This window comes from Crinia signifera, chromosome 3 (assembly GCF_055691185.1).
Source record: "Crinia signifera chromosome 3, ASM5569118v1, whole genome shotgun sequence".
Lineage (NCBI taxonomy): Eukaryota > Metazoa > Chordata > Amphibia > Anura > Myobatrachidae > Crinia > Crinia signifera.
In genome coordinates, this window is record NC_139219.1 from 29,465,932 (window position 1) to 29,487,343 (window position 21,412).

Here is a 21,412-nt window from a genome sequence, read left to right on the forward strand (position 1 = left end):
CCTAGTACCTAACCCTGCCCCTAGTACCTAACCCTGCCCCTAGTACCTGACCCTAACCCCTCTAGTGCCTAACACTCCCTCCTAGTACCTAACCCCCCTAGTGCGGTGCCTAACCCTAACACTCCCTCCTAGTACCTAACCCCCCTAGTGCGGTGCCTAACCCTAACCCTCCCCCCTAGTGCCTGACCCTCCCACAGATGCCTATTGCATCTGCTGCAACCACACCAGGCAAGTGCTTATGCACGGAAGGGGAGACCAGGAAAGGGACAATTGGGCATGCACACAGGACCAGGGCTAGGTGTTTTGGCACCCTAGGCCCAACCTCAGCTTACTGCTCCCATCTCCATCCACACACCAACACACACTTTCCAGAACCTCAGCTCAACATGTGGAGGTGGTGTCTTAAGGCCACCATACATTACTGCGATCTCCAAGGGGAGAAGTCTCAGCCGATCCCCCCTTGGGTCGCCCCGGACCTACCCAGGCAGCAAGATCACATGTGTTATATATCGCATGCAATCCCATTCCCCGCTACTGGAAGGCTGCCCAAGGCAGAGGTCGGATATGTAAGAAGGTCCGATCTCCGACGCACATGGAACGGGACATCGGATCTTATGTCAAACACCTGCAACTTGGCCACTTTTCTCCCGATTTCTCTGCCCAATCGGTCGGAATCGGATGATAATTGGCCAATTCGCACCTGCTCAGGACCCCCCCCAGATTTTGCATTTTCTGTCAATGCCGACTTTGTGCATGTTGACTTTCTGGTGTCGACCTATTGATTTTCTATCTAGACACTGCAGATCTACCAACCGGATATGGATGCTTTGAGAGGAGCCTTGGATACACATAGATGTGCTGTGCTCCTCTGGGTGCAACGCTCTTATTACACACAGACTATGGCCCTTATTCTGATCGGTGCGGATATTCCCGCATTCTTACGGTGCGGTCCGCACGCCACGGTGTTTTGCCGCGTGCGGCCATCGTCCGTAGAAACGCCCACGTGTCCTCCGCATTCGGACGGACTCACTCTTTAAGAACAGGGCGTGTTTACGGACGACATACAAACCATGCGTGTGCGGGAGAAACACTCCGATTCTGCACGGTATTACTGAGTATTACAGAGTATGCTCGGAAATACCGCATCCGAACGGGAGCCAAGCGGTGCTACCGCCCGTAAGCGGAGTATTTACGCCAAACAACCCACTATTATGTCAATTCTGCAATACATCACATGACCCACTTATTCAATTACCTATCCTCATAAAAAACAGCTTATTTGGAATTGGAATCAATTAGATGCCAATATATCCTTACAAGCATGCCTAACACATCCATTGCACACATTAACCCTTACAGCAATGTAAGTGCAATGGTTTGTATTACACCCTGTGTAAAAGATTATAAACAATCTACACATATACTGTTTCAAGTGCAAATAAAACCAACAACTGTGAACTTGCATAAAGAATTTATTTTAAATCAACATTAACATAAAAAATAAAATATAAAATATAATAAATCAAAGCAGCAGATCGCGGATGTCCTGCAGGTCTGCTAGAAGGAGCCTTAAATGTTGCTCCGCTCGCAGGACGGCCCCACGCACCCCCTCATCTGCCGGTGTGGTGTCATCTGTGGGCATGTCAAAGGGGCAAAAATTAGTCATGTTATTCATGCATACATTTCACATACTGCGACATAAATTGCACAAATGCTAGGTGACATGTGTGTATATATATATATCTATCTATGTAGAGAGATAGAGACACACATAGATAAATAGATATGACACATACATATATACATACATGCTAACTTATTTACTACATACTGTCTTTTTTGGCCTCTACCCTTTACTCTGCAGAAGACATAACAGTCATATTGTTTCTTCTCAGTCACAACCCACCCATGACTAACCAATGACAAGCATGTCATGGCCTCCGTCAATAAGAACTTGTCACAATCTGCTCAGTCTAAGTTCAGTGATGGTTCGTGGCATGGGAGTTATGCAAATGTCAGGAATGCACAGTACACATCCTCAAAATCATAATTCTGTCTAAACCAACCTACAATTCTGTGAGGGCAAAAAAACAATCTGAACTACAGGGGGTGTTTAGGTAGAGGAGGCTCCTGGGACACTGGCAACTTCTGACTCCATTCCAAGGTAGGCCGGCCCATACTCCATTTATAGCATACATCCTATAGTTTAGAAATAACATTCACCAACAATATAGATTCCACTATTTGATGGGTCATAATCAACACTTGCAGCAGGTGAATTTCATCCACAAATGATCCACTCATCCCTTTACTCCAGGATCCTGTTTAACTACTACGGTTATGTGGCAGTCAAAATGGAGCTCCAACCCATCCCACAAACCTGTGTAATTCAGAGGTGTCCTGGATGAAAGGGATGCCTTGGACACCCCATCTAACCCGTACCTGTATCTGTAGCTACCCACTTTGGGGTCTATATGAATAGTATGGGCCAAAAATTTGTTATCACCAGTGCTACATAACAAATACCAGTACAACTACTTCATTAATGATGCATTATGTTAACATACCGATCTGATGGTACTCCGGGGCCTGGCACGCCTCCTCCCCCTCGTCATCAGACTCCTCCGGGGCAACCGTGGCCTCCTCAGCCCCCTCCTCCGCCAGCTCCTCTGCCACAATAACCTCCTCCTCCAACTCCTCCTCCACCTCCTCCTCCTCCACCTCCTCCTCCTCCTCCTCCTCCTCCACCACCACCACCACCTCCTCCACCTCCTCCTCCGCCACCAACACCTCCTCCTCCGCAACCAACTCCGCTTCCACATCCTCCTCCACCACCTCCTCACGCACCTCCTCCTCCTCCACCACCATCTCCTCCTCCTCCACTTCCTCCTCCTCCACCCTTGCCGCCACCTCCTCCTCCGGGTCTTGGGCCTCCTCCTGGCCCAGGGCTGCCTCCGCCTCTTCACGGGCCTGTCGGGCTTGGGCTCGTGCTGTGTGGTAGAAAAAAAAATCATGGTCAATGTCGGGTCATTGGGGCACATGTATTAATCCATAACAAGACATACATGGAAGGGTGATAATGATGGCAAACGATGCAGGAAAGTAGCTCCTTACTGTTCATGGATTCCAAATTGTGACATGTAAATTATTATGTGATTGTTAGTAATTTGTTCACACATTACAACCCAGGCATTTATCAATGTGTAACACATATTAGATCTGGCACATTGTATGCATCAGAATCCTCAATGCTATGGCATTACATATAAAAGCCACATGACTGCATGTTAACCAGGAAGAAGCACACATAACAGTCTATGGACTTTTAAACCCATGGACACCCAGTTATCATGAGACACATTTTATTGTTTATATATGCTATGTTGTAAGTGCGAAATTTCATAGCTAAAATACTCACAATCAGCAATTTCGCTCCTGAGTTGCTGGAGCAGCTGGGGCTGGCGCCTGCGGAGGTCCGACCACCGCCTCTCAAGCTGCCCGAGGGACCTCCGCACCCGAGTGCGGGCGTAAATTCGGCGCCCTGCCGCAGCATAGGCCCTCCGCTTATGGCGGTTTGTGATAAACGGCCCCGCACGGCCCAGCCTTGTCTCCATGACGGAGACAAGAACCCTCAGCTCCGCATGTGTGAAGGGTTCTGCCCTTCGTGTCTCCGCCATGTTGACAATGGCATCTATCAACCAATCAGGTGGTGGCATTGGTTGATCACAGTTATTTGTGTTAATAACTTTATTGTTCATCTTTACATGAACAGCGTGTCTGCGCCAACACAAATGGTGACAAATTCGCATGCCTTCAAAACAGTAGTGTTGATGTATGGCAATGAACAAATCTGATATATATAAAACACAGTGTGTATGCACCTAGCAAATCCAATGACGCCTCGCTCCGCCAAGCAACGCGTGCTATAGCTTAGCAACGCCTAGCTGTACTTAGCATTATTTACTCTATGCATCTATGTGTATGCGTACATTTATGTGTAAAAGACACATACACACACTTGCAGGTATCCTGAGACCAGCATTATACACCAGCCCTGCCTGCCTGACTGCCTGCCTGCCTGGCTGCCTGCTCCTTGAAATGTTGAAACATGTGAATAAATTCTAATAGCATATATATATATATATATATATATATATATATATATCTGCAAACAAATCAGACATCAACACATGAAAAAATCCCAAACACATTACAGAATAAATCAATGTACTCACCAGTCATCAGGGATAGTATCAACTACAATAATGAAGATATAACAAACACATAAGATCCCTTGAACAAGGTATAATAATTAGCACCTATATTTAACTTCCCCCAAAACTAAGCACATATGATAAATATCTCCTATTTCTTTGCCATTAGGAGGGCAGGCTGGCTAATTTTCGTGTTGTAACACTGACAACTAACACACTGTACTTATTTGAAGGGGTGATTTTTACAATAATTGGTGTGTTCTGTCAACTCGATAACATGTACCTGAAGTATCTTTGCGCCACAGAGTCCCGCAGCTGGTATCCCCTCCGGCATTCAGGGGCGCGGGATGGGCGCATGGGCGGATCTTGCGGCTCAGATGGTACCTCCCACTCATCAAAGGGTATCTCACGCCGCACAGCAATGTTGTGGAAAAATATACACAGGCCCACGATCCTCGACACCATTTCAGGCGCATATTGTAAGTCACCACCAGTGCGGTGGAGCACTCTAAATCTACCTTTTAAAAGGCCAATTGAGCGCTCCACCACTTGCCTGGTGGCAACATGCGCCCGATTGAATGCCTCCTGTGGGCCCGGTGCTGGGTAGCTGTACGGCGTAAGTAGCCAGGGCGTACATGGGTAACCGGAGTCACCCAGAACCCACGCATCACGGCCTTCCAGCTCTTGGAGTCTTTGCCATATCCCGGTTTGTCGGATGACATGAGAGTCATGGGCACTTCCGGGAAACTTCGAGTTGAAGGCGAGAATCTCCATGGATGGGCCACATACCACCATCACGTTCAGTGAGTGGAACAATTTGCGGTTCCTATATATCTTCTCACTTCGAGATGGAGGCACAAATGGTACATGGGTGCCATTCACAGCCCCTATCACATTAGGGAAGCCAGCAATTTGATGGAAGGCCTGCTGGCTTCTGCGCAGGGTCTCGGTGGCAAATGTCATGGCCATGAAGTGCCCCTTGCGCCTGAACATGGCCGACGTCACACGCCTCAGGATTCGGCAGAAGGCCGGCTGAGATATTCCAGCAAGTACTGCCACTACTTGTTGGAATGATCCTGAGGCGCAGAAATGCAACACCGCCAGCAGCTGTGTGTGAGGCGGAATTGCTGTCGTGATCCCGTGTAGAGGTTCCAGATCGCTCTGAATTAAGGTGAGCAGATCCAGAATTACATGTGGCGGTAACCGGTACCTAGTAAGTACCTCATCATCGGGCATAGCAAACAGAGTCACCCGTGTGCGATAGATTCTAGCACGTCCTGGCCTCCTTGGCCGACGAGTGGGGAGAGCCGCAAGTGCCCTTAGCCTCCTCTCCATGTAGCGCATAATAGCTTCAGCAACCTATAAAGAAATGAACATAAATACTGATGCACCTATGCACATAATGGCCATATCCCACTACAAATAGATTTGTAGCCTTCAATACGTACAATAGATGGCCGCCCCGTGAAATCCCGCAGATCCATTTGACTCTCTAATGATGACACAATAATATGAACTCAATACACACCGTCCAAAACACACAGATAAAGGTGTCAGCATTTTTTGCCGACATCATGTACTATGACACATTTCATCTATTGCTGGGACATGTTGTCCTGCAATAGATGAACCCACACAGGTTGAAGACCTGTGAGTGAAATAGTGAACATGTGACATGTTGCAATAATGATACACCACTTTGCTGGCCCAACAATCTGTAGTCAGTGAGGCAATGGTGCATACATTCATACACTTACATTGTTAATGGATATCATATCTACAAGGAGCATGGAAGAGCTTACCTTAGACCCTGACAAGTCCAGATCTGGAGACAAATGATTCTAGCAGGAAGTCACTATTTATAGGGCTCTCACATGTGTGGTCTATAACAGTAGAGATGAGTATTGCATGACTTGTGGGCTGGATTCTCTAAGGGATTGGGCTACTTTTAGCTTGCACTAAAACGCCACAATACCACAGTAGTCATGAATGAAATGTCATGTCATGCTAGCAAATAGCATGTGTATTGTGCAATAGTCACAGGTGTATCAGAAGATTCTATGCAATGTTAGCATTGGTGACCAGTATTTCATGTAGAACTTTCGCCAGGTTGTACACAATGGAATTTCCGCCACTGTATGCGGCGCGAAAAAACAGCGACGTACGCTCACGCACGGAACGCAGCTGCCGCTGATGTCCGCCAAACAGATTACACAAACAGTATATAAAGGTGTATTAGAAGGTGACAATGTTGTTGCTAACATGTCTGGATCCCAACCAGAGGTGGACCCAGTGCTGCAGCAACTATTTGACCAGATGGACTCCAGCACCACCTATGTGCCACTGCACATGCGGGCAGTGGGTAATGAGGAGGCTGCTGCCCCTTCTACAGCAGGGGAACCTGCACCTGACCATTCTACAGCAGGGCAACCTACACCTGGCCCTTCTGCAGCAGGCCAACCTGCAGCTGGCTCATATCCACCATCAGCAGAATTGTTTGGAACACAACAGGGGACTTCACAAGGTAGTACCATGGCCAGCACTTCAAGTGCAGCGACTGGTGCCAGGGGGCGTGGCCAGGGACGTGGCAAGGGGCGAGCCAGTGCAACAGCGGAACCACCCAAAAAAAATAAGGCATATGAAGCACAGGAGCTGGCCATCCTGGTTCCCCGAGCACGTGATTGGATAGAGTGTCCATCCGAGAAGCTGACACACACACGCAGATGGAAGATTTGGGAACAGATAACGGCAGAGATTAATGAAGTAGCGCCACAAGTTCGTGAGACGGACCATGTGAAGAAGAGGCAAGTTGTTTTGTGATACATGTGGCCAGTAATAGCCAAGTAATGATTGAATTGATGCTTAGATGCATTTAGCAAATGGGCCGTGAGGTTGTTACGATACACATACATTATTGCCATGTTATTTCGTTGAGAGTTAGAGTAGGGTGATTGTGAATGTGTATTGTAACGGTTGATATCATAGTTGCATGTAATATTATATATGGGACATTAATCACATGTTGTAATATGTAGCACAGAGCAATGGCTGCAACAGCTAACATTGGGAGTGACATGTATTAATATGTCAACTTACATTGCAGGTGGCAGGACTTCAAAACCAACCTGAAGAGGAAGATGACCAAGCGGTGGGAACACAGCCAGACATCTGGGGCCGGCCCCATGCCATCAGGGCTAGAGCTCACCCCCCTGGAGGTGATGGCCGAGAGCTGTATATCAGTTGAGGAGATCAGGGGGGTGAGCACGATGGATAGCGAGGCCCCAGCTGAAGTGTTTGCGTCTTTTCTGGAAGGTAAATATTGGTCATGCCATAAACTTGTGCAAGTAATTATCGTAGAATGTCTCCTAATTGTGTTTATCTTTTCCCACAGACACCCCACCGCTTGGTGACGACTCTGTTCAGGAGGTGGAGGAGTCCGTGCCACCTGGCCCCAGAGGTAGGCCTGTGCAGCAGCAGGCATCGGCCCAAGCCGATTTGGCCGCCTTGGCCCAGGTGCTTGGGGACATCAACCAGCAGGGAGACTTGGCATCAGAACGGGTGCGTAGGACCGAGGAGATCCTGGCGAGCTTGGTCAGCACCCAGCAGTCCATGGCTGCGAGCATGCAGGCCATGGCTGCAAGTGCTCAGGTGCTGGCCGAGCAAGCCACCCACCAAAATGATCTCCTCCTCCACCATAATGAGCTTATGGTGGAGCTGGTTACCAGCAACAGGGTCCTAATGGCATCCGTTTCTGGTGCATTACCACCGGCAACACTCCCTGCTGGCAGGAGGGGTAGACCAGCCAACCCCTCCACATCATCTGCTCCACCTGCCCCAGCATCTGGCCGTCCCCGAAGAGCTGCTGCACAGGCCAAGGAGCCTACCAAGGCCAAACGTGGTCGGAAATGAACTTGTGGCTGCATTAATCTCCGCCGTTATGTGTTCCCAAATCTTCCATTGTGCTGTGTGTGTCAGCTTCTTGTGTCCAATCACGTGCTGAGGGTAACCAGCTGAGCCCTTGCTTCATATGTCCTTTGTGGTTCCCCTGTTGCCCTCTTTTGCCTGCCATTACTGTCAGCTGTACTTGAAGTGATGGCCATGGTACTATCTTGTGAAGTCCCCGGTTGTGTTCCAAATGATTCTGCTGATGGTGCATATGAGCCAGCTGCAGGTTGGCCTGCTGCAGAAGGGCAAGGTGTAGGGTGCCCTGCTGTTGAATGGTCAGGTGCAGCTTGCCCTGCTGTAGAAGGGCCAGCAGCCTCCTCATTTCCCACTGGCTGCATGTGCAGTGGCACATAGGAGGTGCTGGAGTCCATCTGTGTGCAATTATATTTGTTTTGTATTATTATTTATTTTGCTGCATTCCTGCCATGTTGTTTATTGTTTGTATGTATTATTTTATGGTCATTGCATCACACTGGCATTGACTGTGACATGAATATAAATAAATGTGTTTACTTTACCCAAAATGTGTGGTTTCATGAGTACATGTCAAATACACATGTGTATTGCTAGTATTAATATTCTGTCATGTCCATTGTTAGCAGTTTGAAAGTGTTTGACAAGTACAGCATATGTGGGGGACTAGTAAGGTTTCCTTGAAGCAGCAATGGTTTCAATTAAAGCACTGACAAGCGGCCTATTAGTGAGTAATGAGTAAAGGAGTAGATTCTATTGGGTTCAGGTGTTAATGGTTGTAGTCATTAGGCGTACGTTCGCCTACCGCATGAACGAGTGGTGTCCGCAAAGCAATAGTACACTTGTGGACACCGCACATTTCTGCCCTTTTTGATCGCGTGCATTCGGAGTGGTTTCCGAATGTACGCCCCCCAACATAAGTGTACTCCCCCGTGTCCGCCCATGTTTCCGCCCCGTTTTGCCCACTTTGAAACTACGCCCATGTGTCATTCCGCATGACGCCCATAATACGCCCCTATTTCCCGAATGATAGCGGTGAACAGTTCTGGACGGGATCTGGCCGAACTGGTACCGAGTCAAGGCGTGGCACATGCGCGTTGCGTTCTCCACGCATGCGCAGACGCCGTAAAGACGCGATCCGAAAGTATGCGGTAAAGTCCGCGTCAATCAGAATAAGGGCCTATCTCGTGCGTGTGTGCGCCTCTCCCGCACTAACCCGACTGTCCATACCATTCACAAGTCAAAATAAAACATCAGATCTGTAGTTGCGCTGCCCGAGGTCACATTAGTGCGGAGACATTATCCTGTCTGGTCTCATCTCACTTTCTGCCTTTCACGGTCCCATTCTCACATTCCGCAAGCTGCCGTCCTATAAAGCAAAACCTAATTCTCCAGCAAAACAGTATGCGAGCCTTCACCCCGTGCGAAGCGAGCGCTGTGGCTAAAAGCAGCTTTATATGACAGAATGTCTAGCCCTGTGTGACTGCATAGAATGTGGTGGAATCATTTCTCTTGTGCAATTAGCGCTGTCTGCGGCGTGCATCCTGGCTAATGGCTGCAGATGGCGAGCGTGATGTTGTTGTGCAGAATTTGTAACAACAGCAAAACTCACAGGGTAAAAATGGCTGCAAACTATCTACCTCCCTACCTCCCTCCTGTGTTTCACGGCACCCCCCACGCCCCCCTCCCGCGATTTGCGGACCCCCACTGCACCTCCCTTGCCCCCCTCCCGCGATTCGCGACCCCCCCGCGATTCACACCCCCCTCCCGTGATTTGCATACCCACTCCCGCGGTTCGCGGACCCCCCTCCCACGATTCACGCCCCCCCCTCCCGCGATTCACGGCACCCCCCGCACCCCCCTTCCCGCGATTTGTGGACCCCCACGACCCCCCTCCCATGATTCATGACCCCCCCCCCGCTCCCCCCTCCCGCGATTTGTGGACCCAAGCCCCCTGCCGCGATTCATGGCACCCCCTGCCGCGATTTGTGGCCCCCCGCGATTCACGGCACCCCGCGCCCCCCCTCCCACGATTCACCACGCCCCCCCTCCCGCGATTTGAGATCCCCAGCCCCCTCCCGCGATTCACGGCACCCCCCACCTGCGATTTGCGGACCCCCGCGACCCCCCTCCCGCGATTCACGCCCCCCCTGCCATTTCCGCCCCCGCGATTTGCGGACCCCCGCCCCCTCCCGCAATTCACGGCACCCCCACGCCCCCCCCTCCCGCGATTTGCAGACCCCCTCCCTCGATTCACGGACCCCCACGGCACCTCCCGTGCCACCCTCCCATGATTCGTGACCCCCCCGCGATTCACACCCCTCTCCCGTGATTTGTAGACCCCCTCCCGCGATTCGCGGGCACCCCCTCCCGCGATTCACTGCACCCCTGCACCCCCCCTCCCGCGATTTGCGGCCCCCTACGACCCCCCCTCCCGCGATTCATGACCCCCCTGCGCCCCCCTCCCACGATTTGCGAAGCCAAACCCCCTCCCGCGATTTGCGGCACCCCCGCACCCCCCCCTCCCGCGATTCGCCGCGCCCCCCTCCCTCGATTTGCGAACCCCAGCTCCCTCCCGCAATTTGCAGACCCCCCTGACCCCCTTCCGGCAATTCCCCCCCCCCCAGCGGACCCCCGCGACCCAGCTCCCGCATTTCGCATACCCCCGTGAGAATGAGGGATCCTGTACCGCCACAAGCAGGTGCAGCCCCTAGGTGGGAAATCCGGCCCTAGCTGCCACGCTGCAGGTTCCACCACTGCCAGAAGTGTCCCCACGGTCCTCTGCACCAGCGCCACAACTTTATCAATGTCTTGCCCACATACCACTATTATACAGCCTCCTGCTCTCATACACCCCCTTACTCCCTCCCAGTGGGAGGAGACTCTCACCCACTACCAGGAGCTGCATACTGTCCCCCACCCTCTTCCATTTCTAGGGATGCCCATCGACCATCAATGATTTCACATCATCAAGATGTTGAATACTTTTGCCATCGATGTGGGAGGACCAGATGGTTTCCCTACATCAATGGCAAAGGAGAACCAATCAAGTTTCAAATTTTTTTAAGTTGCCGAGACACGGAGCATAACTCCGCTCTCCCACACCCGGAAGTCCCGCCACCAAGTTCCGATTGACCCACGGCCTATTCAGTCAGATATAATGGATGACCATCGATAGCTACCACAATCGATGGTTATCCAAGTAATATGTTACTACTATCGATGGCAGGGTGCAAAATCGCCATCAATGCCAACCATCAATGGCGTCACAACCAATGCCCATCCCTACTCTGCAACAGCCAAAAACCTTTACTACCACTCATGCCCACACACCTCTATCACTGCCCTGCCTCCTGTTCTCCTGCCCCGTAACTTCCGCCAGTGGGAACCCGCTCACCCTGTGTTGCCCACATTCCCCTATCATGCTTTACAACCCAGCCTCCTGCTCTCATGCACCCTAACTCCCACACAGTAGGAGGAGACACTGACTCAGGGTCACCGTCCTGTACTCCTGTGCTGCCACGCTGGACCCTCGCCCACTGGCAGAAGCTGCACAGTGTCCCCCACCCTCCTCTTTAGTCCCCCTTATGCCCACACACCCCTATCACTACCCAGCCTCCTGTTTTCCTGTATCGTGACCTCCGCCAGTGGGGAGCCGCTGACCCCAAAACACCCTACTATACTATTGCACACACACACACACCTAAACAACCGTTTTTTAATTAAACAAAACAATACACACCCCCTTCCACATCATATGCTCTCTATTTAACACATTTCACTTATAACTCAAGTTGCAATACAGGCATCTTTCATACAATTCTAAACATATTTCACACAATACAAACGTTCACAAATAAAGGGGGCGCAGCCCCTTACGATGGTGTGAAGAGCGCCCGTAGGGCGGGATGAATCACCTAGTATATATATATATAACTGATAATACATAACTGATGACTCTATGATCATCAAACACAAGATCTATTCTACAAACTCTTGGGAAAAGCACCAAATACATTCTAAAACAGGGAATCCTGAGCAAAGTTTCTCCAAGTGTGACCATAAAGGAATTGTTCATACTTTCAGGGTCAATAAGCGCCAGAAGAAGTCATCCAGCTGGACGGATGCTGCCAACTCCCTGGCAGTGCGTTCTGCCGACAGACCCGGGCACCAGTTACTGTAATTTCACATCATTTTAAACACGACATGACAGCGAGATACAATGATACTAAATAATCCAAAAGCATTAAAACTTCTAGGAAACGCGTTCCCGGGTTAATGTCAATAATTCATTCCAAATGGTCTCCAATGCCGAGCCATGAATGGAACGGGAGGAAGGTAACAGATGGACGGCGGCGGTAGATGGAATATTGTCGCACAACAAGGGGGGGACCCGCAACATTTAGTGTGATCTGGTGTACAAGAGGCAATTACTATTTCATGGTTCCGTACCTATTACACGACACATTAAACACCCAGCTGTCATTTGTGGTCGTCCTTAAAGAGACAGTCACATTTGTTATTTGCCAGGAAAGGTTTTATGGCAATTTTATTGGTTGAGTAAGATGAAGCAACTCCAGTCTTAGGGGGTTACTCAGTTCTGGTCACTGATTAGCAGCAAATCCATTTTCAAGCCGATGTATCGAATGATTGCAGTCTGTGCGGTCTGTGTGTGGCCCAGGACATACTCTGCAGCTGCGATAGAAACAGGCTGATCGGGGGCCGTATCTGACTTCACATGACTTCCCTGAAAATGCTTGGGCAACAGTCTGATTCAGACCTCATCGATGGGCCGAGAATTCGTAGCCTGAACGATTATCGAGCGAATGAGCATGCGCACAGATCGTAACGGGCATGCGATGAAAGCCAGCTTTGGTCTTCAACGTTGGGTGTACGCATGGTGATTGAAAGACGGCCAGCGTTTGGGGGTGGTACCCTGGGCATTTTTGGGGGAGTGTCCTGTAAAAGCGCTGGCGGACCCAGCCGTTTACAGGGAGGACCTCTGACATCAGCTCCGGCTACGTTCACCCCAAGCGGTAGCAGCAGAATGGGATCATTGGGTAGACAAGCATAAGGTCTACAAGCATTAAGTTGACACCACTAGGTCGACATTCATTAAGATCGACATGACTGAAGGTCGACATGCAGGAAGGTCGACATGGGTTAGGTCAACAGGGTCATTAGGTCGACAGGGTCATAAGGTCGAAATGGGGTAGCGCAGCGCTATGCAAAGCTGTCCTCAAAGCCGCTCATCTGCTGGTATAACCAGCAGATGAACGGCTTTCCCGGCGATGTCGCGGGAGCGCGCAGCAGCGCTCATCACCGGGGCCATACACACTGGGCGGCTTTGAGCTGAAAGCCGCTCAAACCTGCTGTTTTGAGCGACTTTCTGCTTAAAGTCGCCGTGTGTGTATGGGTCTTAAGAGTTCTGTATAGACCTTATTTGTGAAGACTGCACTTATTTTGGACCACTTGTTACTTAGTTGCATTGTTGGGTGTTGTGGTGCCCTCCGGTGTGGACCGAGCTGCGGCATTTTGGGGAGCAGGTTGATTTAAGCATTCGCTGTATTTCTATTTGAGTAAAAGTGCAGCCAAGAGACATACAGCTGTACGGAGCCCCAGGGGTCCAACTCATGAGAGGAATTTTCTAAGAAAATTATTTTTCTCTGTATTAATGTACATTTAAAGATGTGCCATACGGTGGTTCTCCTTTCAGACGGTTGCCCCTTCTCTGCAGGGGAAACGGTCATCTGTCAGACCACACTTAGGTCGACAGTCATTAGGTCGACCCCGGAAAGGTCGACTGGCCCCAAGGTCGACAGGGTTAAAGGTCAACATGGGTCAAGGTCGACATGACTTAAGGTCGACATGGGCCAAGGTCGACATGGGTTTAGGTCGACAGTCATTAGGTCGACATGAGTTTTTCACTGTTTTTTGAGCCGACATGTGCCGACAGGCGGTATTTCATGCCCTACCATCCACTAGGGTGTGGTGGGAGAATAAAATAGTGTCCGAAGCATCGCGAGCGAAGCAATCGATGCGAGGGGCTGTGGTTCAACTCCAACTGTGTCCATGTCGACTGTGTCAACACTCGGGTAAAAAAACTGTGAAAAACTCATGTCGACCTAATGACTGTCGACCTAAACCCATGTCGACCTTGGCCCATGTCGACCTTGACCCATGTCGACCTTTAACCCTGTCGACCTTGGGGCCAGTCGACCTTCCGGGGTCGACCTAATGACTGTAGTCTGACAGATGACAGTCTGACAGATGTACCGATTCCCTCTGCAGAACAGGCCAGGCCTCAGCGACCCCTCTTCAGCAGATGTCTGTCCACCTGTCCGGACTCACAGGCCGGCACTGGTTCCATAAATTCATTATTTTATTGTATTTGACCGTTGCCTTCGGAATCCCGCGGTGCAAAGACGACACTTGCCCCATGTACAAGCAGCGGCTCTGCTCATCCATGTCCGCTGCAGCTCTGTGCGATGTGATCTGAGGACACTGCACAGACCCCAGGAGGAGGCTGATGTCACTCTCGGTTACATCTCCCCATTCATAGATGACAAGGCCCGGGTCCCCTCCCGCTGTATAATCCCGCAATCCTCATCCGCCTCATCCCACTGCGAGCGGAAACTGAGGATAACAGAACACGCGCAAGCATTCTCCGCTCCTGACATTAACGCCAATAATCTAACTGAGCGCTAGACAAGACAAGACAAGAACCTTAGGCCCTTATTCTGGTTCACTCGCAAAAGGCAAATTCCTTCTCAAATGGACAAAACCATGTGCACTGCAGGTGGGGCAGATGTAACATGTGCAGAGAGAGTTATAGTGTTTCTGTGCAGGGAAAATACTGACTGCTTTATTTTTACACTGCAATAGATCTCGGGTAGGAAGATCGGACATGGATCGATGGGTTGACCCAATAAAGGTCGACATGCATTAAGTTGACCACTGAAGGTCAACAGGCCTTAGGTCGACACCTAAAATAGGTCAACATGGGTCCAGTCACAGGGTCGGAAGGTCGACACAAGCATTAGGTCAACAATGGAAAGGTCGACATGAGTTTTTCACATTTTTTTTATCAGAAATGTGCCGACAGGCGGTATTTCATGCCCTACCATCCACTACGGCGTGGTGGGAGAATAATATAGTGTGCCGAGCGCAGCGATGCGCCGAGTCTGAAGCATGGTGAGCGCAGCGATATGGACACTTAGACGGTGTCCATATCGACTGTGTCGACCTTCAAAAAAAAACATGGAAGTGTCAACCTATGATGCAGTCGATAGGTCAACAGACAATAGTTTGACAACTATTGGTTGACAGTCAAATCGTTGACACGTGAAAAAAAGTCAACATGCCTGAAGCAATTGAGCTATGAGAGGGGGCGCAGGACACTTATTCAGTGTCCTTGTCGACTTATGTCAACATAGACACCAAAAAACATGAAAAACTCACGTCAACCTATTTCATGTCGACACAATACTCAAGTGGTGTTTCATTTCATTTGCATTTCCTGACTCATTTCACCTGCCACAGATTTCCCCACTTATTTTCCAATTACAGTTCACTGGAAGTAATCACTGGAAGGGAAAAGTGCTGGTTATTCGCCACGGTCCGCCCACCCAGCCCTGGATACTGCAATAGGAGGATAAGTAGGAAAATCACAAGCCAGCTAAACGGGCCATGTAGAGAATTTGGGCAATCTATAAGGGATGGTTTTAGAGCACGACGGGCATCTGGGCCATTTACTGTCCATAGGTAGGTCCGACCCGGAGACGACAGCAGTGTGTTACACTCGCAGAACAGAGGAAGGGATTAGCACTGAAGCAATTAGCAGTACCCGACGGGGGCTGGGATTATCCTGACAGGTGCTGAATAATTCAATAGCTGTCACAATAAGTCCCGCCGTGCGCTTGGTAATTACTTTGATGTCAATCCTTGCACCCATTCAGCAAGTTTGACACATGTCTGAGTCAGGAGTGCAGTACTATGATCCCTGAACCCAGAGAGCGCTCCCCTCTGCCGCTCGGGATTTAGGGAAAAACCATGGAAAATAGGCATTTTTTTTTTATTTCTCATCAATTAGGGCCCCCCCTTAATATTAAAGTTGAATCAAGCATGCATCGGACAGGGATTGTCTCTATACAAATCATTAACACCTTTTCAAAATCTCTCCGGATGCTGCAAAAGATGGCTGCCATATATAGACATACACACTGGCTGACAGCTTTCAGCATGTCATTTGAAGACAGAGAGGGAAAGATTTACGTACACAGCACAAAGAATTCAGGGAACTCTTCCAAGGACTTCCTGACCACAACTATGGCATGTGACTGTGGTTGCCATGGTAGCCCATGATACTGTGAAATAGAAATTATTAGGAGCAGACTGAAGAAACAAGCCAAGTAAATGGTAAATACCCAGAATCTACTTACAATCTGCCACCATCACCAACTACAGACATACCGCCTTGTGCCTCACACCTCATGCCTCACGGATGTCATTAATTCTTACTATTTGCACAGTCCCATAATAGATACAACAACTGTGCGTAGATGATAACAAGGGCATTATAAAGGGCTGAGCCTTACTCATCTCTGCGATCGTCATGATCCATAATTACATAGTCATCAGTATTACTTACACCCACCCTTTACAAGGTGCAGGGGATCACCAATGAATGATTTTTACACAGAGTATCCAGACTTACTCAGCAGCTGCGATGAAATCAGCCTTTTTCCCTGACACTCCCACCAAAGGAACGATCACTACCCCCAGATACCCACTTCCTGTCAATCACCGTGCGACCAGCTAGCGAAGGAAAAAAGTGGCAGGACTTCACCGATGGCGAGCATCAGGCATGCGCATTGCAGCCGTAATCCTATTACAGAGGAAACTAGATACAGCCACTGCCCGAATTATGGGGGTGATTCGGGTTGGTTTGCAAAAGAAAGCTCCTTCTTTTATGGACAAAACTCTGCTGCACTGCAGGTGAGGCAGATGTAACATGTGCAGAGAGAATTAGATTTGGGGGGGGGGGGGGTTCAAACTAAAATCTAAATTGCAGTGTAAGAATAAAGCATCCAGTATTTGCCCTGCACAGAAACAATATAAGGCACCCAAATCTAACTCTCTCTGCACTTGTTACATCTGCCCCACCTGCAGTGCAGCATGGTTTTGTCCATTAAAGAAGAAGTTTTCTTTTGCAAACCAACCTGAATCACCCCTATATCTCCTGCTACAAGTTGCGGACTCTACGTCTGAGGACTCAGCTGCAGAGTGATCGGAAAAGGCCACTATGTTCCAAAGACAAATGTCATGTTCATCCCGAGGCTGCCATGTCTGGGGGCGGATTCCACTACCTTCTCCTAACTGTCATGCATTATGTGCCCACCCGTCTGTAGGGTATACAGTAAGGCCGCCATTTTAACCCTTTAGTTGCTAGAGACAAACAGGTCTATGTGCTAAGCCTTGGAGAGTGATAAAGTGGGAGAATAAAACAAACTACCAATCGGCTTCTAATTGCCATGTCACCGACGGTGGTTAAAAATGACAGTTAGGAGCTGGTTGGTACTTTATCTCTCTCTCTGCTTTATTTCTCTCAAAGGTTAGTAAATGGTAACTGCATAATGCGTAGCAATGAAATGGTCCCCCACTGTGGCGTTACAGAAACCTCTCGTCACACACTGGCAGGTATTCAATGCTGTGGGCGAGCGGAGACAGCGAGCAGGGCTTCCTGCTCGCTGTCACCACTCACCCTGTCAGTATTCAATGCAGCCCCCTCATACGCCAATTCCCCCTCGCTCCATTTTTTGAGCGAGGGGGAATTGGCGTATGAGGCTCCAGAAGCAGCGAGACTCGCGGCTAAATACAGCGAGTTTTCTGCATTAGCCGCGGGTCTCACTGTTTTGGGGAATTCTCGCCGTCCTGTGACGGCGAGGATTTCCCCAGAACGTTGAATGGAGCGAGCCGCCGACGCGGGGGTTAAACAGCGAGGATCGCTGGTTTTCTGCAATCCTTGCTGTTTAACCCCCTCGCTGGCTGCTCGCCGCCGCATTGAATACACCCCACTCCATGCACTGTAACCATGCACTGTATCCCCGCACTGTATCCATGCACTGTATCCATGCACCCTGCGGACGTATGGTAATTAGGCAACTACATACTGTATCCACATACTGTATCCACGCACTGTATATACGCACTGTATCCACGCACTGTATCCATGCACCCTGTGGACGTATGGTAATTAGGCAACTACATACTGTATCCACATACTGTATCCACACACTGTAACCATGCACTACACTGTATATCCAAACACTGTAACCTGACACTGCAACCACGCATGGTGATCTGCACTGTAACAACGCAGCGTAATGTAGGGTACACACCAGGATGACCAAGATTGTGCAATGATCGTGAAACCGCACAATGTTCTCAAGTTGGATTAGAGCACATGAATTGCATACAATCTGCACTGGATCAGTACCCAATCTAATGTAGATGACAAATCTTTACCGCAGTATAAAATATCCAATCCGACAGGCAACGGGCTCTTTTTACATAGAATCAGTCACACAACGCATCAAAATTGCGGGATTGGAGCCCGCATTGTCCTGGTATTTACCCAGCATAACAAGCACTGTAACCGCACACACTGTATCCATTCACTGTAACTACACATAGTAACCACGCATAGTAACCACCAGCGGTGTAGCTAGGTGCCATGGTGCCCGGAGCAAGGGCATATTTCGCGCCCCCTCCCTCCTCCCGGTAATGAATTGGGGGCGTGGCTAACATGTGTTGGCATGTTACATTTGAAATATATAAGACACTGTAACGGAATCTGCTGCTCTATATAACACACTGTAACGCAATTTACTGCGCTATATAAGACACTGTAACGGAATCTGCTGCGCTATATAAGACACTGTAAAGGAATCTGCTGCGCTATTTAAGACACTGTAATGGAATCTTATGCACTATATAACACTCTGTAACGGAATCTACTGCGCTATATAAGACACTGTAACGGAATCTGCTGCACTATATAAGACGCTGTAACGGAATCTGCTGCGCTATATAAGACGCTGTAACGGAGTCTACTGCACTATATAACACACTGTAACGCAATCTACTGCGCTATATAAGACACTGTAACGGAATCTGCTGCGCTATATAAGACGCTGTAACGGAATCTGCTGCGCTATATAAGACACTGTAACGGAATCTGCTGCGCTATATAAGACGCTGTAACGGAATCTGCTGCGCTATATAAGACACTGTAACGGAATCTGCTGCACTATATAAGACGCTGTAACGGAATCTGCTGCGCTATATAAGACGCTGTAACGGAGTCTACTGCACTATATAACACACTGTAACGCAATCTACTGCGCTATATAAGACACTGTAACGGAATCTGCTGCACTATATAACACACTAACGCAATCTACTGCGCTATATAAGACACTGTAACAGAATCTGCTGCGCTATATAAGACACTGTAGCGGAATCTGCTGCACTATATAAGACGCTGTAACGGAATCTGCTGCGCTATATAAGACACTGTAACGGAGTCTGCTGCGCTATATAAGACACTGTAGCGGAATCTGCTGCACTATATAAGACGCTGTAACGGAATCTGCTGCGCTATATAAGACGCTGTAACGGAGTCTGCTGCGCTATATATGACACTGTAACGGAATCTGCTGCGCTATATAAGACACTGTAACGGAATCTGCTGCGCTATATAAGACACTGTAACGGAATCTGCTGCGCTATATAAGATGCTGTAACGGAGTCTGCTGCGCTATATAAGACACTGTAACGGAATCTGCTGCGCTATATAAGACACTGTAACGGAATCTGCTGTGCTATATAAGACACTGTAACGGAATCTACCAACACGCATAATGCCCCCCCTTAGTACCACACGCATAATGCCCCCCCATAGTGCCACACGCATAATGCCCCCCCATAGTGCCACATTCATAATGCCCCCCCATAGTGCCACATGCATAATGCCCCCATAGTGTCAAATGCATAATGCCCCTGTAGTGCTACATACATAATGCCCCCTCAGTATTGCCACATACACATATGCCCCCATAGTGCCACCTACACACATGCACCCATATGCCCCCCCCATATTGCTACATGCATAATATCCCCCCATTGTGCCACATGCATAATGCCCCCATAGCAACACACATAATGCCCCTCGATAGTAGTGTAAACAGATGGCAGTTGGCAGTGCTGCAGCTTACACTGCATGTCACACAGCCGGGGGCAGAGAAAGAAGAGAGGGGACAGAGTTACCTGGAGTCAGCAGAGGGTGGGACTGAGGTGCTGGGCAGAGGGGGCCTAGCTGCTGTAGTGGACGAAGCTGGCATGTATTTCCTAGATCACATGCAGGGCCGTGGACGGAGGTGCCGGGCGGAAGATTGACGGAATGGCAGCTGCTGGGCTGATGGGCGGAGCTTCCACTGCTAGGCAGAGGAAGGACGGAGCTCCCGTCCTCCTGCTGCCGCAGACGGACACGTGGGGGACAGAGCTCTGTTTTTATGCTGGGAGCTCGCTGCCGGCTGCCGCAGCACTATACATAAAAAAAAAAACAGCTGCATCCGTGCGAGCGGCAGCGGGCGCCATTAACTCCTCGGGCACCGGCAGGATCATTTGCGGAGGGGGGGCGGGCCGGCGGCGCCATTCCACCAATCAGCGCCCGGAGCAGGAGCTCCGGTGGCTCCGCCCTCCCTACGCCTCTGGTAACCACGCACTGTAACCTGACACTGTTACCATGCATGGTAAGCATGCACTTTAATTACACATGGTAACCACGCACTGTAACCACGCACTGTAACCACACATGATAAGCATGCGCTGTAACCACGCACTGTAACCACACATGATAAGCATGCACTGTAACCACACATGATAAGCATGCGCTGTAACCACGCACTGTAACCTGACACTGTAACCACGCACTGTAATCGGACACTGTAACCATGCATGGTAACCACGCACTGTAACCACACATAGTAAGCATGCGCTGTAACCTGACACTGTAACCACGCACTGTAACCTGACACTGTAACAATCACTGTAACCACACATGATAAGCATGCGCTGTAACCATGCACTGTAATTGGACACTGTAACCATGCATGGTAACCACACACTGTAACCACACATAGTAAGCATGCGCTGTAACCTGACACTGTAATCACGCACTGTAACCTGACACTGTAACCTGACACTGTAACAATCAC

The 21,412-nt window shown here is 49.5% G+C and overlaps 1 protein-coding gene and 1 long non-coding RNA gene across 3 annotated transcripts in view; both read right to left on the minus strand.

Annotated features, from left to right (window-relative positions):
• The window catches only part of CNIH3 (cornichon family AMPA receptor auxiliary protein 3), a 71,051-nt gene that overhangs the window by 45,666 nt on the left and 3,973 nt on the right, over positions 1-21,412 (minus strand). The window lies entirely within an intron of this gene.
• Positions 1,455-2,649, minus strand: LOC146062460 (uncharacterized). The gene is made up of 2 exons (XR_014471330.1): positions 2,568-2,649; positions 1,455-1,632 (listed from the first exon to the last, which is right to left on the minus strand). It is a non-coding gene; the product is annotated as an uncharacterized LOC146062460 (long non-coding RNA).